Consider the following 13,945-nt stretch of genomic DNA (forward strand, 5'->3'; position numbering starts at 1 on the left):
TTTACCAATTTGGGTACTCAACACTTTGTTGTCCTTTTTACCAAGGTGGCATCTTACAGTGGCTTTCCATTCATAGAACATAGAACAGCGCAAGAACAGGCTTACGGCCCACAATGTCTGCCAAACATGATGCTAAGCCCATCTGGTGCATAACCCATATCCTGATATTCCTTGCATATCCATATGTCTATCCAAAAGCCTCTTAAATGCCCCTATTGTACCTGCCTCAACCACCAACTCTGGTGGCATGTTCCGGGCACTCACCATCCTCTGTATGAAAAGGTTGCCCCACACATCACCTTTACACTTTACCCCTCTCACCGTAAAGCTATGGCGTAGACAAAATGGTTAAGAAGGAACTGCAGATGCTGGAAAATCGAAGGTAGACAGGAATGCAGGAGAAACTCAGTGGGTGAGGCAGCATCTATGGAGCAAAGAAAATAGGCGACATTATGCCTCTAGTTATGGCCTCTAGCTATGTCCTCTAGTATTATCATCCCACCCAATAAAAAGAAATAAGATCCCAATGGCATTATTGAAATCCAGTGCCCTATATTTATCAATAAGGTCAATATCTTGCATAATATTGAGGTGATGGGCCGCCTTCCAGACCTGTGGCCATCCCATTTGATATAAAGACATTTGTTCAGGTACATGGCTAGAAAATGTTTAGAGGGATATGGACCAAATGCGGAAAAATGCGATAAGCTGAGATGGAGCATTTTGGTTGGCATGAACGTGTTGGGCCAGAGGGCCTGTTTATGTGCTGTGTGACTACGCTCTCAAAATTGGCATGAGAAGAGAGTTGCAGCAAAGCCACCTTTCCAGGACAAGATGGTGTAAGATGTTCACTTGCACAAACTACCAAAACCAAGCCCTGGGGATTGCGCAGCCGCATGGTTGGTGGTGGAAGAGGAGAGGGAGAGCAGTAGTGATCCAGGGGATTCAACAATCAATGGAGCAGACAGATGTTTGGCTGTTGCAGATGTCTCTCAATATTGCTTCCCTACTTCCAAGGTCAAGGATGTCAATGAAAAGATGCAGGGTTGGTGAATAGCCAAAGATTGTGCTGTATATTAGTGCCAACAATGTTGCCATTAATGAGGCTAGCCTTGATCCAAACCTGATTCACCCTGCCATGGGAAAATATGCCTTCAGTAAAGAATGTGACTTTCCCAGCATGAAAAATGCTTTCCTGGTAGTCAATCATTCTCAGGCAGCAAAATAAATTCTTCCTTTTCTTAACATAATTGGAGATGTTTCAAATCCACATGCAGCTCCTGCTTATCAACAGTTTGACCTGAACACAGCTTCAGATGAAAAGAAGGGTCTCGACCCGAAACGTGACCTATTCCTTCGCTCCATAGATGCTGCCTCACCCGCTGAGTTTCTTCAGCATTTTTGTCTACCACCTGATCACCGATGTAAGAGGAAAGCATAGATGGACTCAAAGTGCTGGAGTAACTCAGCAGGTCAGGCAGCATCTCTGCAGAAAAAGATAGGGTGACATTTTGGTTCAGAACCCCTCATCAGACTAGCATTTTTCTGAAGAAAGGTGCTGACCCAAAACATCACTCATTAATTTCTCCAGCGATGCTGCTCCGGCACTTTGTGTCTATCTTTGGTACAAACCAGCAACTGCAGTTCCTTTCTACACATCATTGTTATTAATATAGACCTCAAACATTGACGTCTGGCAGGCAGAGATGAGAGAACGATAAAATAATGTAAATAGCACCTTAATGGTAGTTATTGGATTATTACCTATGCCATGGGCTATTGAGTAAAAAAAAATTGGAAGATAGAGCAGATGAATGGGACGACAGATGGCACAATGGGCTAAGTGTTCGGCTGGCGACCGGAAGGTGGCCGGTTCGAATCCCGCTTGGAGTGCACACTGTCGTTGTGTCCTTGGGCAAGACACTTCACCCACCTTTGCCTGTGTGTGAATGTGTGTGAGTGATTGGTGGTGGTCGGAGGGGCCGTAGGCGCAGAATGGCAGCCACGCTTCCGTCAGTCTGCCCCAGGGCAGCTGTGGCTACAGAAGTAGCTTACCACCACCGAGTGTGACTGAGGAGTGAATGAATAATGCGATGTAAAGCGCCTTGAGTATTAGAAAGGCGCTATATAAATCCCATCCATTATTATTATTATTAATGCATGGTTGGAGGGATAGAGTAGAGGGAGGGTTTAGATTCCTGGGAAATTGGAACTATTTCTCAGGGATGTGTCATCTCTGCAAGGTAGACCAGGTTGTACCTCAATGGGAACAGGGCAGGGGAATTTGTAGCACAGTTTGTAAGGGTTTGAATTCACATGGTAGAGGAAAGGAAACCTGTAGGTGAATGCTGAAGGTATGAGAAGTTGGAAATGGAAGTCCTATTGGAGGAGTTTAAAACATCTGCTGAAGGAGTATAACATGTAGAAGGAGTTTAGAAGGCAGTAAATAAAAGATGGCAATAGTGAATGGTAACAATTGTGGTAACATTAAAGCGTTTGTACCAGGACAGGCCAGAGTATAGAAACTAAGACTGCGATTACAAATGGAGTAGAGTAAATGATGAAATTAAAATTCTTTATCTGCATGTACGTAGAAGATGTGCTAATGGCACAAATAGAAATACATTGGTATTATTTGGTGGCTATGAAGGATAAGGCTGAGGAATTGATAATGGGATAAAATTGCAGACATCCTATATAATCATGTTGGATTAGTTTCAATGGCAGAAGACAGTAAAAATATCCTAATGCCAACTGCTAAAAAAGGTGTTCCAGGATGGGAAGAGCTTAAAACAATCTTGATCACTTGAGAAAAAATACTTGGCAAACAAAGAGATCGAAAGGCCAACAGGTTCCTGGATCCTTATGTTCATTGTGGCTAAAACAGAGCAGCCATTGCACCAACATTTAGTAAGGACTCGTGTATTGGTAGGAGCAGAGAAGAGCAGAAACTCTCAAAGGGGAGTTGACTCTTAAAGGGAAAGAGGCCCCGACAAAAATTAAATTGATTAAATTTAGCAATAGCGCAGCGATTAGTGTGGACCTGGAAGGGAAGGAAGCCCAGTATTTAAAAGGATGGGCAGACCTTTTTGGTATAGAATCGCAGCATTCCTCTCAGCCCTCTCACGTTCCTAATCCTAAGGCACCTTGTGCAGCCTGTGAACAGGGCACTCGAGTGGAGTCAACGGCATCTTCGACTCCACCCACTAAATTTAAACCTGAGACATTGGGAAGGGATTCTCTGGCACCAATTGTTTCATTGGCAAAGGATAGTGTATTGAGTCAGGGAGCAAGGAGTAAGGTTCCTTATAAGCCAGTACCAGAACAATTTAAACAAACAGTAGGAGAAGTAAAGGAATCATTCCTAAAATAGAGAGATTTCTTAAGTGGAGGAAGTGGTATTTTTGAGGGTGAGATAATACTGGGCTATGGGATAACTGATTCTGATATCGCTAATATCATGGAAGCAGAACAAATTCCTGATATCATGGAAGTTCAAGTTCAAGTTCAAGTGAGTTTATTGTCATGTGTCCCTGTATAGGACAATGAAATTCTTGCTTTGCTTAAGCACACAGAAAATAGTAGGCATTTACTACAAAACAGATAAATGTGTCCATATACCATGATATAAATATATACACACATGAATAAATAAACTGATAAAGTGCAAATAGCAGAAAGTGGTTATTAATAATCAGAGTTTTGTCCGAGCCAGGTTTAATAGCCTGATGGCTGTGGGGAAGTAGCTATTCCTGAACCTGGTTGTTGCAGTCTTCAGGCTCCTGTACCTTCTACCTGAAGGTAGCAGGGAGATGAGTGTGTGGCCAGGATGGTGTGGGTCTTTGATGATACTGCCAGCCTTTTTGAGGCAGCGACTGCGATAAATCCCCTCACTGGAAGGAAGGTCAGAGCCGATGATGGACTGGGCAGTGTTTACTACTTTTTGTAGTCTTTTCCTCTCCAGGGCGCTCAAATTGCCAAACCAAGCCACGATGCAACCGGTCAGCATGCTCTCTACTGTGCACCTGTAGAAGTTAGAGAGAGTCTTCCTTGACAATCCAACTCTCCGTAATCTTCTCAGGAAGTAGAGGCGCTGATGAGCTTTTTTGATGATTGCATTAGTGTTCTCGGACCAGGAAAGATCTTCAGAGATGTGCACGCCCAGGAATTTGAAGTTCTTGACCCTTTCAACCATCGACCCATTGATATAAATGGGGCTGTGGGTCCCCCGCCTACTCCTTCCAAAGTCCACAATCAGTTCCTTGGTTTTGCTGGTGTTGAGGGCCAGGTTATTGCGCTGGCACCATATGGACAGTTGCTCGATCTCCCTTCTATATTCTGACTCATCCCCATCAGTGATACGCCCCACAATAGTAGTGTCGTCAGCGAACTTGATGATGGAGTTCGCACTGTGGTTGGCTACGCAGTCATGGGTATAGAGTGAGTACAGCAGGGGGCTGAGCACGCAGCCTTGAGGTGCTCCCGTGCTGATTGTTATCGAGGCTGACACATTTCCACCAATACGAACAGACTGTGGTCTGTGGATGAGGAAGTCGAGGATCCAGTTGCAGAGGGATGCGCAGAGACCCAGTTCTGCGAGTTTGGTAACCAGTTTGGAGGGGATGATTGTGTTGAATGCCGAGCTGTAATCGATGAATAACAGCCTGACATATGAGTTTTTGTTGTCCAAGTGGTCCAGTGCGGAGTGGAGGGCCAGCGAGATTGCATCCACCGTTGATCTGTTGTGGCGGTAAGCGAACTGCAGTGGGTCCAGGTTTTGAAGAGGTAGGAGTTGATTTGCTCCATGATCAGCCTCTCAAAGCACTTCATCACCACCGGCGTTAGTGCCACTGGTCGATAGTCATTGAGGCACGTCACCTTACTCTTCTTGGGCACCGGTATAATTGATGCCCTTTTAAAGCAGGTGGGGACCTCAGACCTCAGAAGTGAGAGGTTGAAAATGTCCGTAAAAACTCCCGCCAGTTGGTCCGCACAGGTCCGCACAGGAAGGTGCCTACTCCCACATTAGATTTGGATATTGCAGTAGGTGCAGATTATCCCCGGGCTACAGACGTCCCCACTCCAGTGAAACCCAGTTTAACAATGACTATGACTGAAGACCCAGGTGGAAAGGATTTATCTGCCTCATTTGGGGAATACCCTGACTCTTGAGGTTTATGGGAGGCAGTGCGGTGACTGATTACCCCAAAGGAATATATTACATTTTTGACGATTCTGGAATACCCTACTCCTGAAGCCTTAGTGGAGGGGGTAACAAGAGAAAGTTATAGGGAAGAGACCATCTTTGCTGCTCTTATTAAATCCTTCCAGGGGGCAGTGAAATTTAATACAGAAACTTGAAATCAGATCTAAAGAAGAGGAAGAGTTTAAGGCTTGGATCTCTCCAGACTACCTTAGGAACATGCCTATTCGAGAACCTGATTTTCCTCAATTCTATGGGAAAGGGCACAAGACCGTTGGGCCAGACCAGTGTTATGTCTGCAGAGGGACAGGGCATTGGAGCAGAGCTTGCCCCATAAGAGATCAAAGAGGAGGAAGGGGTTGAAGAAGAGGGTCACGAGGTCCCAGAAGTCGGTGGATCCCTAGGGCATATAGGGATACTTGGGACCCTGAAGATCAAAGGAGAGGACGCTAGCCAGAGGATCAGGGATCGGGAGGTCAATCACCTTTCTCGCAACCGAATCCATTTTTATAATCTTGATCTGCCAGTTAGTACATTGTGTGGATGGAGTAACCTGACCCCTGCCTCAGAAAACAGAAATGAAATCTGAGGAGATAGAATACCCTCCTCATAACACTGGGATGGTCCAAGGGAAATAATAACAACTACTATTCAGAATTAGAACGAGAGAAACCCTTTGCAAATACCTGGACGGAAGTAAAACAAAAGAGAAGGTAGCAATTCTAAGGAACTACCTTAATAGTGTCAAATCGGGATCGAGAACAGCCCATTGAGAGAAAGGAGCAAAATTAATAAAGAAACCAAAAAAGAGACAAAGTGTCAGAAGACAAAGAACAAATTCAAGGGAACTTAGATTGGCACTAGCGAAAAGAAAGACAAGAATCTATTGCACAGGAGGCGTAGGAGTGAGGAATAGGAGAAATTGTAAATTATTTTAATAACTTTTTGTTGAGTTGTTGTGGCTTTAGGACAGTATTACCTATGAAATGCCGTTATCTGGGGAGTGAGGTAAAAGAGTTTGTGGACCCTCAAGAACGGGGAGAAGACACAGCTCAGGTAGGATGTGTAATCATCATTTCCATTCAGGCAGCTCCCCAGAGACAGAGACAAACAGAAAGGAAGTGACACTGTCCTGCCCCTTTAACGTCTACCATCTGGGAAAGGCCAATAGACAAAGAAGGCTGCTCCTCGGTATTCCTAATCCTACAAATTTAAAAGAAGATCACACACATACCCTCGTGCCCAACCATACCAACATAACATAATATTTGGCACCAGTGAAAAGGAAGAACAAGTCTCAAGAATTTAAAGAAATATAAACAGCCTCTAGAGACCATTGAGGCAAGCTCCAACTTAAAAGAATTAAAGAAGAAAATCTGGGAATGAACACTCCTCTGTGGTTCGGGGACACCTACTTTGCGCCTAAATTTAGCTGATAGGAATAAATTGACAACATTCTGAATTAGATCTCTAAAGTTGTGTGGAGATGTATTGGAAGGACTTTGAAATTTGAGATTTGGAAATGGGTTAAGGGATATGGCTTAGGAGTATTTGAAATTTGAGGATTAACCTGATATTTTTATTGTCTCAGCCCAGACAGACAGCCAGAGATGGGAAGGATTGGTAACAGTCATGGAGGAAAGAACAGAACTTGACAGAGAATATGAAGACATATGATGAATATGAAGGACATTTCAGAGATTGTGAGAGATGGCGTAAAGAGAATAGGGAATGAGGAAGTGCAAGGACAAAGCTTCCCTTCAAGAAGTCAAGGCTAACCGCCCAGAGAAGAGTGACTGGAGAAGAAAGAGTTGACTGAATTAGAAGAAGTACCAGGGGAGTGGGTACTTGTTGTCAGAGTCGATGTATTTGACCGGCGGATCGAAATTTATCCAACCCTTGATGATAAAACGGCTACTATTATCAAGGCGTAAAGAAAATTGACCCTAGATTCGGTATTCTTAATTGGCTTGATTTGAAATAATGGTCCACAACATATGGAAATTAATTGATGAAATTAAACAGCTGGGAATTCCACAGCAATTGAATTGAATTGTTTTTATCGACCGCAAGCTGTGGTGGATTGGAAAAGGATAAGACAGAAATTAAAAATAGTAAATTAAAGGCTGAGACTGAATTTGGCTGAATTGAAGCATTCCCCGAGGTTGTTTTGAATAAGAGTCACACCTAAGAACCCAACTGAAATTTATATGAGGAAACTTCATTAGAAGTACATTGGAAACCACCATGTGACTGCAGAGATAACTGACTACATGTTAGTGTTGATCACAGTATGGGAAAGATTATATCACAGAATGGTAATAGTATACAGAGAGAGGTTTTTGGTTAATAATGGATGACAGGAATGAATGGGAAAGCATCAGTGAAAGTATGGAGTGCAACTTACTTCATCCCAAGTTCTCTTAGGAATTATAGGTTTATATGGATCAAGTACAGAGGGATTGACAACACAGATGGAGGGGATTTGCGCCCACGAAAACTCGGGAGGTGAAGACTCATCAGATAGGAATCATGAAGCTACGTCCACGAAAACTCAGGAAACTTGATGAGATTCTGAGAAGAAACATCATCATCTTGTTGGTAATTTGTTTGATAATTTACCAGTCACCAATGTACCTTTGGTTATCATAAATGATGGTTATCATATATTTGATAAAATTGAGAAATGTTAATCCTGGCTAAAAAAGAGCAGCCATAGCATCAAAATTTAGTAGGGACTCATGAATTGTTAGGCCATTTTGGTCAAGTCTGATGTGCTCTGCAGAAATAAGACAAGCTTCTGAATGGTGCCAGTAAGTCTAGGGCCCAGATCAGTGTTGCATATTCAATTGACAGATGGATGGGATTTCTGCAGAGGACATCCAAGGAAACGTAAAATGCATGCAATTGGATCAATGCAGACTAAGTGTACATATTGTAAATAATGTTGCTAGACAGTTACCCTGTTGTGTGATGATTGGTTAAAGTGTTAAGCCCCTGGCCAGTTTGTTTGGATTCCAGAGTAAATGTTGCATTATTCAAGTTAAGGTAGCTTCTTCTGGAAGCTTCTCCTGCAACAATGTGATGGAAATTCTGTTATTGGTCTGTGTAACTGTCAATAATGTTGTAATTAATGTGTTTGATTGGATTGTAAATATACCACCCCTCTGTGGTTTGGCCCCTCAAAGTTCGGGGACCTATAAAAGGCAGCCCCCATGAGGTCCTTTGTCAATCTTCTGGAAGAGCGCTTTGGACTGCATGACCTTTTGGAGTGTTTCTGCTTGCACGAGGCTGAAGGACTTGGCCAGGCAGATACAAGGATTGAACCCATGGTTGTTTAGGTATCGTATAGGGGAATTTGTTGTTCTATCCCAAAATAAAGTTTAGTTGTTCCAATGTTTGAATCAGTGTTTTATTGACTGAACTAGATTGGGGGGAAGCTTAGAAGAGCTTATTTACACTTAGACATGCTGACCTGCACCCCAGGGTAGTAAAGGATGTCTTGGTTATAATCTAATAAAATGACTACAAAATAGTGAATGTCCTGGTTATAATCTAATAAAATTCCATGTTTTCTGGGAAAGTCACTATGGATGGGAAACCTGCACTCTTCAAAATGGGAGTGAGAGAAAAAGCAGGTGACAATAGGCTGTTATCCTTATATCTATTACTGGGAAAATGCTGGAATCCATTATTTAAGAGATAATCATTTTGAATATTTGTATTTCCAGAAGCCATTCAATGGGTTTAAGTTTAGATTTAGGTTTATTATTGTCATGTGCCCAGATGTACAGTGAAAATCTTTGCTTGGCATGTTATCCAAACAGATTAGATAATACTATGTATAAATACAATCAAGCTAAACACAAGTACAGCAAGTAGGGCAAAGGGAAAGGTACAAAATGCAGAATATAGTCCTCAACATTGTAGCAACCAGCTCCAGAGACAATAGGACTTTACGCAGGGGCCAGTTTAACTTGGCATCATGTGCAGCAACATTTTTCATTGTGTTTCTCAAAAAAATTCCATCATTCAATGAGGTAAGATTAGAGAATGATTGCGAGTTATATCAGCATGTGTTTTGACAATGGGAAAAACACACAAAGTGCTGGAGCAACTCAGCAGGTCAAGACCTAGACCAGCGATGCCTCAGATCGGGACTCAACACAGTCTGAACTGGGGTCTCAGTCCAAGGTGTGACGTGTCCATGTCTTCCAGGGGTGCTGTCTGACCCGTGCTCCAGCACTTTGTGTGTGTGTTGTTTTTGTAAACCAGCATTTGCAGTTCTTTGTGTCTCCATTTTCACAATGAGAGGGCATTTCACGATCAGGAACACCTTGCATTAAATCATCAATCTGAATTGACTGATTCAATTAGGATATTGCATTGATCCTATACGCCCAAAGTTTAAAGTTTCTGATCTAGAGCCAGCAAAGTCTTATATAAATTATGTGCATGATCAAGTCAAGTCAAGTCAAGTCAAGTTTATTCGTCACATACACATACGAGATGTGCAGTGAAATGAAAGTGGCAATGCTCGCGGACTTTGTGCAAAAAGACAAACAAACAAACAAACAACCAAACAAACTATAAACACAATCATAAACACACACATATTCTTTTACATATTAAATATTGGAAGGAAAAACGTAGTAAAGTTAGTCCCTGGTGAGATGGGAGTTTACAGTCCGAATGGCCTCTGGGAAGGAACTCCTTCTCAACCTCTCCGTTCTCACTGCATGGCAACGGAGGCGTTTGCCTGACCGTAGCAGCTGGAACAGTCCGTTGCATGGGTGGAAGGGGTCTCCCATGATTTTATTTGCTCTGGAGTTGCACCTCCTGTTGTATAGTTCCTGCAGGCGGGCGAGTGAAGTTCCCATAGTGCGTTCGACTGAACGCACTACTCTCTGCAGAGCCTTCTTGTCCTGGGCAGAGCAATTCCCAAACCAGATGGTAATATTTCCGGACAAGATGCTTTCCACAGCCGCGATCATTGCATAAACACATCCTCTGTTGCCTGTATTGCCTTCCAAGATAGTACATCCTGCTGACTTTGATTATTGTGAGTTTACATTAAACATCTACCTAAAACTTTTTTTCTGGAGGAGTCTAAAGGGCAAAGGGAAATGAGAGAAAAACAAATCAGACAGATCTTTTAATTTTGAGCTATTTTTTCTTGGATTTGCCTCGTGCTTACCACTAAAGTTTCTCAATTGTGCATGAGACTCGAGATCTCCTGGGAGGATTAAAACAACTAGATGAAAGCAGATTCTTACACTGCCAACGAGCCAGTTGGCTGGGGGGTGGCTCCACTCTGTAAGTTTCCTGAACTCGTGGCAGAAGTTAAAAACTTCATCATTTAATGCCAGACAGCTAATTGTACTTTGTGTGGGTGACTAATAGAGAGATAAGTGTATTATTTGCAGTGGAAACATCAATTATTGTGACTGATAAGACTAGGCATGTTGGAATACATAAATTAAAATCTGTATTAAATATTGCCAACAAATTACATCATGGAATGATTAGATTTCTTTAGTGATGGGCATCTATCCAGCTTGGCTGAAGGTTTCAGAACATTAAACTCATGGATACCTACAACACATAATTCATGCTGACTTTTTCTTCGTGCACTGAGAAACAAGTAAGTCAATTATTTAAAGTCATGGCCTAACCCAAGATTTAATTTATGTTTGGACAATTAATGAATAATTTTGAAAAATGCTATGCCTTGAAACAATTGCACTCCAAGCTGTCATTCGGAATAGATTCTGAATTAGGTCAGTGAAATGAGCTAATAATAATGTTAATAATAATAATACAGGGCTCCTTGGCTAACATAGGTAACAGCAATTGAGAGCTTCTGCTTTTGAATTCCATCCAGTAACACACAGTGGAATGTGCATGTGTGGACATTGGAAACCAGGGTTTACACATCACGAAAAACCAAAGCAGTAAAATAATTGACTTTGATTCACACCGAAAGGACATTGAATCTGATGGAGCTACGAACGGCAGTCTAATTTTAAAAATGACTATAGGTACTCCATTTCATGAAACAAGATTCACATTATTGCCGTTATTCAGATAGGGTTGTGAGTTTATTTAATGGTTCGCAATAGATCTGTGAAAAAAAAACAAAGTGCCGGAGTAACTCAGCAGGAAAGACAGCATTTCCGGAGGATAAGGATAGGCGATATTTTGGGTTGGAACCTCCCTTCAGACTGTTTATAATAGTGGGGAGAAAGCTCTGAGGAGACGTAGGGCCCATACGAAGCCAGGCACGGGCTGTGGAGGTACATTTTCACAAAGTTAGGCAGAGACACAGGCTAGTATTTGACTTTCAGCAGTCACTTTACAAACAAAGCTTTTCACTGTACCTTGGTACTTGTGACAATAATCATTCCAAACCTAAACCTAAAAACTAAAAGCAGCTGGACAGAGGCAAGTCGTGGTAATCTATTGCCAGAAAAAGTTTCATCGCTTCACTTGGCATGCCAAGGCAAAAGGAACCTTGAATTAAAGGTTCTAACTTGTCTAACTAGACTTGAGCAGAAATACCATCCATTCTGAAGGACTTGTGACTTTGCAGTTATCTAATGAATCATTTAACCAATTGTCAATCACGGGTGGTGGCAATGGTGCAGTGGATAGTTGGTGGTGGAATGGAGTCAGGGACAGTTATAATCAAGAATAGAGTCATGGTTGAGGGCTCATTGAAATGCTCCCTAATAGCAGATACCTTACTCCTCTCTGTTTCTAAGTTTCTCTCAGCGGGCTGCGTCTGTACTTGTTTGAGCCATAGACAGCACAGTAGTGCAGCTGGTTGAGCTGCTGCCTCACTGTTCCAGCGACGTGGGTTTAACCCTGAACTGTTATGCTGCATGTGTGAAATTTGCACGTAATTCCTGTCGGAGTGGATTTCCTTTGGGTGGTCTGGTTTCCTCAAACGTTCAAAAAATACATGAGTTGGTAGGTTAATAAGCGACTGGAAATCACCTTGATGTATAAGTGATGGGTAGAGATCTGGGATAAATTGGTTTTGGGTGTGGTTAGTGTAAAAATGGGTAGTTGTTGTTTGGGCCAATGGGCTTGTTTAATAGACAGTAGACAATAGACAATAGGTGCAGGAGTAGGCCATTCGGCCCTTCGAGCCAGCACCGCCATTCAATGTGATCATGGCTGATCATCCCCAATCAGTACCCCGTTCCTGCCTTCTCAGAGAAACATAGAAACATAGAAACATAGAAAATAGGTGCAGGAGTAGGCCATTCGGCCCTTCGAGCCTGCACCGCCATTCAATATGATCATGGCTGATCATCCCCATATGGGGATCATTCTCCCCATATCCCCTGACTCCGCTATTTTTAAGAGCCCTATCTTGCTCTCTCTTGAAAGTATCCAGAGAACCTGCCTCCACCGCCCTCTGAGGCAGAGAGTTCCACAGACTCACCACTCTCTGTGAGAAAAAGTGCTTCCTCGTCTCCGTTCTAAATGGCTTAGTCCTTATTCATAAACTGTGCCCCTGGTTCTGGACTCCCCCAACATCGGGAACATGTTTCCTGCCTCTAGCATGTTCAAACCCTTAACTATCTTATATGTTTCAATGAGATCTCCTCTCATCCTTCTAAACTCCAGAGTGTACAAACCCAGCTGCTCCATTCTCTCAGCATATGACAGTCCCGCCATCCCTGGAATTAACCTTGTAAACCTACGCTGCACTCCCTCAATAGCAAGAATGTCCTTCCTTAAATTAGGAGACCAAAACTGCACACAATACTCCAGGTGTGGTCTCACTAGGGCTCTGTACAAATTCAGAAGGGCCTCTTTACTCCTATATTCGATTCCTCTTGTTATAAAGGCCAACATGCCATTCGCTTTCTTCACTGCCTGCTGTACCTGCATGCTTACTTTCATAGACTGATGTACAAGGACCCCCAGATCCCGTTGTACTTCCCCTTTTCCAACTTGACGCCACTTAGATAGTAATCTACCTTCCTGTTTTTGCTACCAAAGTGGATAACCTCACATTTATCCGCATTAAACTTCATCTGCCATGCATCTGCCCACTCCCCCAACCTGTCCAAGTCACCCTGCATTCTCATAGCATCCTCCTCACAGTTCACACTGCCATCCGTCTGCAAATTTGCTAATATTACTTTGAATCCCTTCATCCAAATCATTGATGTGTATGCATGCAGTGTCACTCTCTGAATCTACAATATGTGCAGGATGGATGTGAAATTAGCCTACATTTAAAAATGGGTAGGCCCTCTGGATATCTGAAATATGTCCAGATATCTCAGTAAATATATATCGATTTGCTATAACTATACTATTACTACTACTATATAACTACTAGGCAGCACAGTGACACAGTGGTAGAGTTGCAGCCTTATAGTGCCAGAGACCCCAGTTCAATCCTGCCTATCGGTCGGTGCTGTCTTTGCTGAGCATGTACGTTTTCCCTGTGACAGCGTGGATTTTTCCCGGTTCCCCGGTTTTCTCCCACTCTCTAAAGACATACAGCTTTGTTGGTTAATTAGCTTTGGTAGGTTGTAAAATTGCCCTCAGCATGTAGGGTAGTGAGGGTGTACAGGGGTGATCACTGGTCAGCACAGGTGTTTCTGCCCGTTTCCATGCTGTTTCTCTAAAGTCCAAAGTCTAAAAGTCTTCCTGTTCCAAACTATGCCTTTATCCTATGGTCAGTTTTCATCAATGGCTGTTGGTCTTTTACTGAAT

The sequence above is a fragment of the Amblyraja radiata genome, chromosome 8, assembly GCF_010909765.2.
Source record: "Amblyraja radiata isolate CabotCenter1 chromosome 8, sAmbRad1.1.pri, whole genome shotgun sequence".
NCBI classification, from domain to species: domain Eukaryota; kingdom Metazoa; phylum Chordata; class Chondrichthyes; order Rajiformes; family Rajidae; genus Amblyraja; species Amblyraja radiata.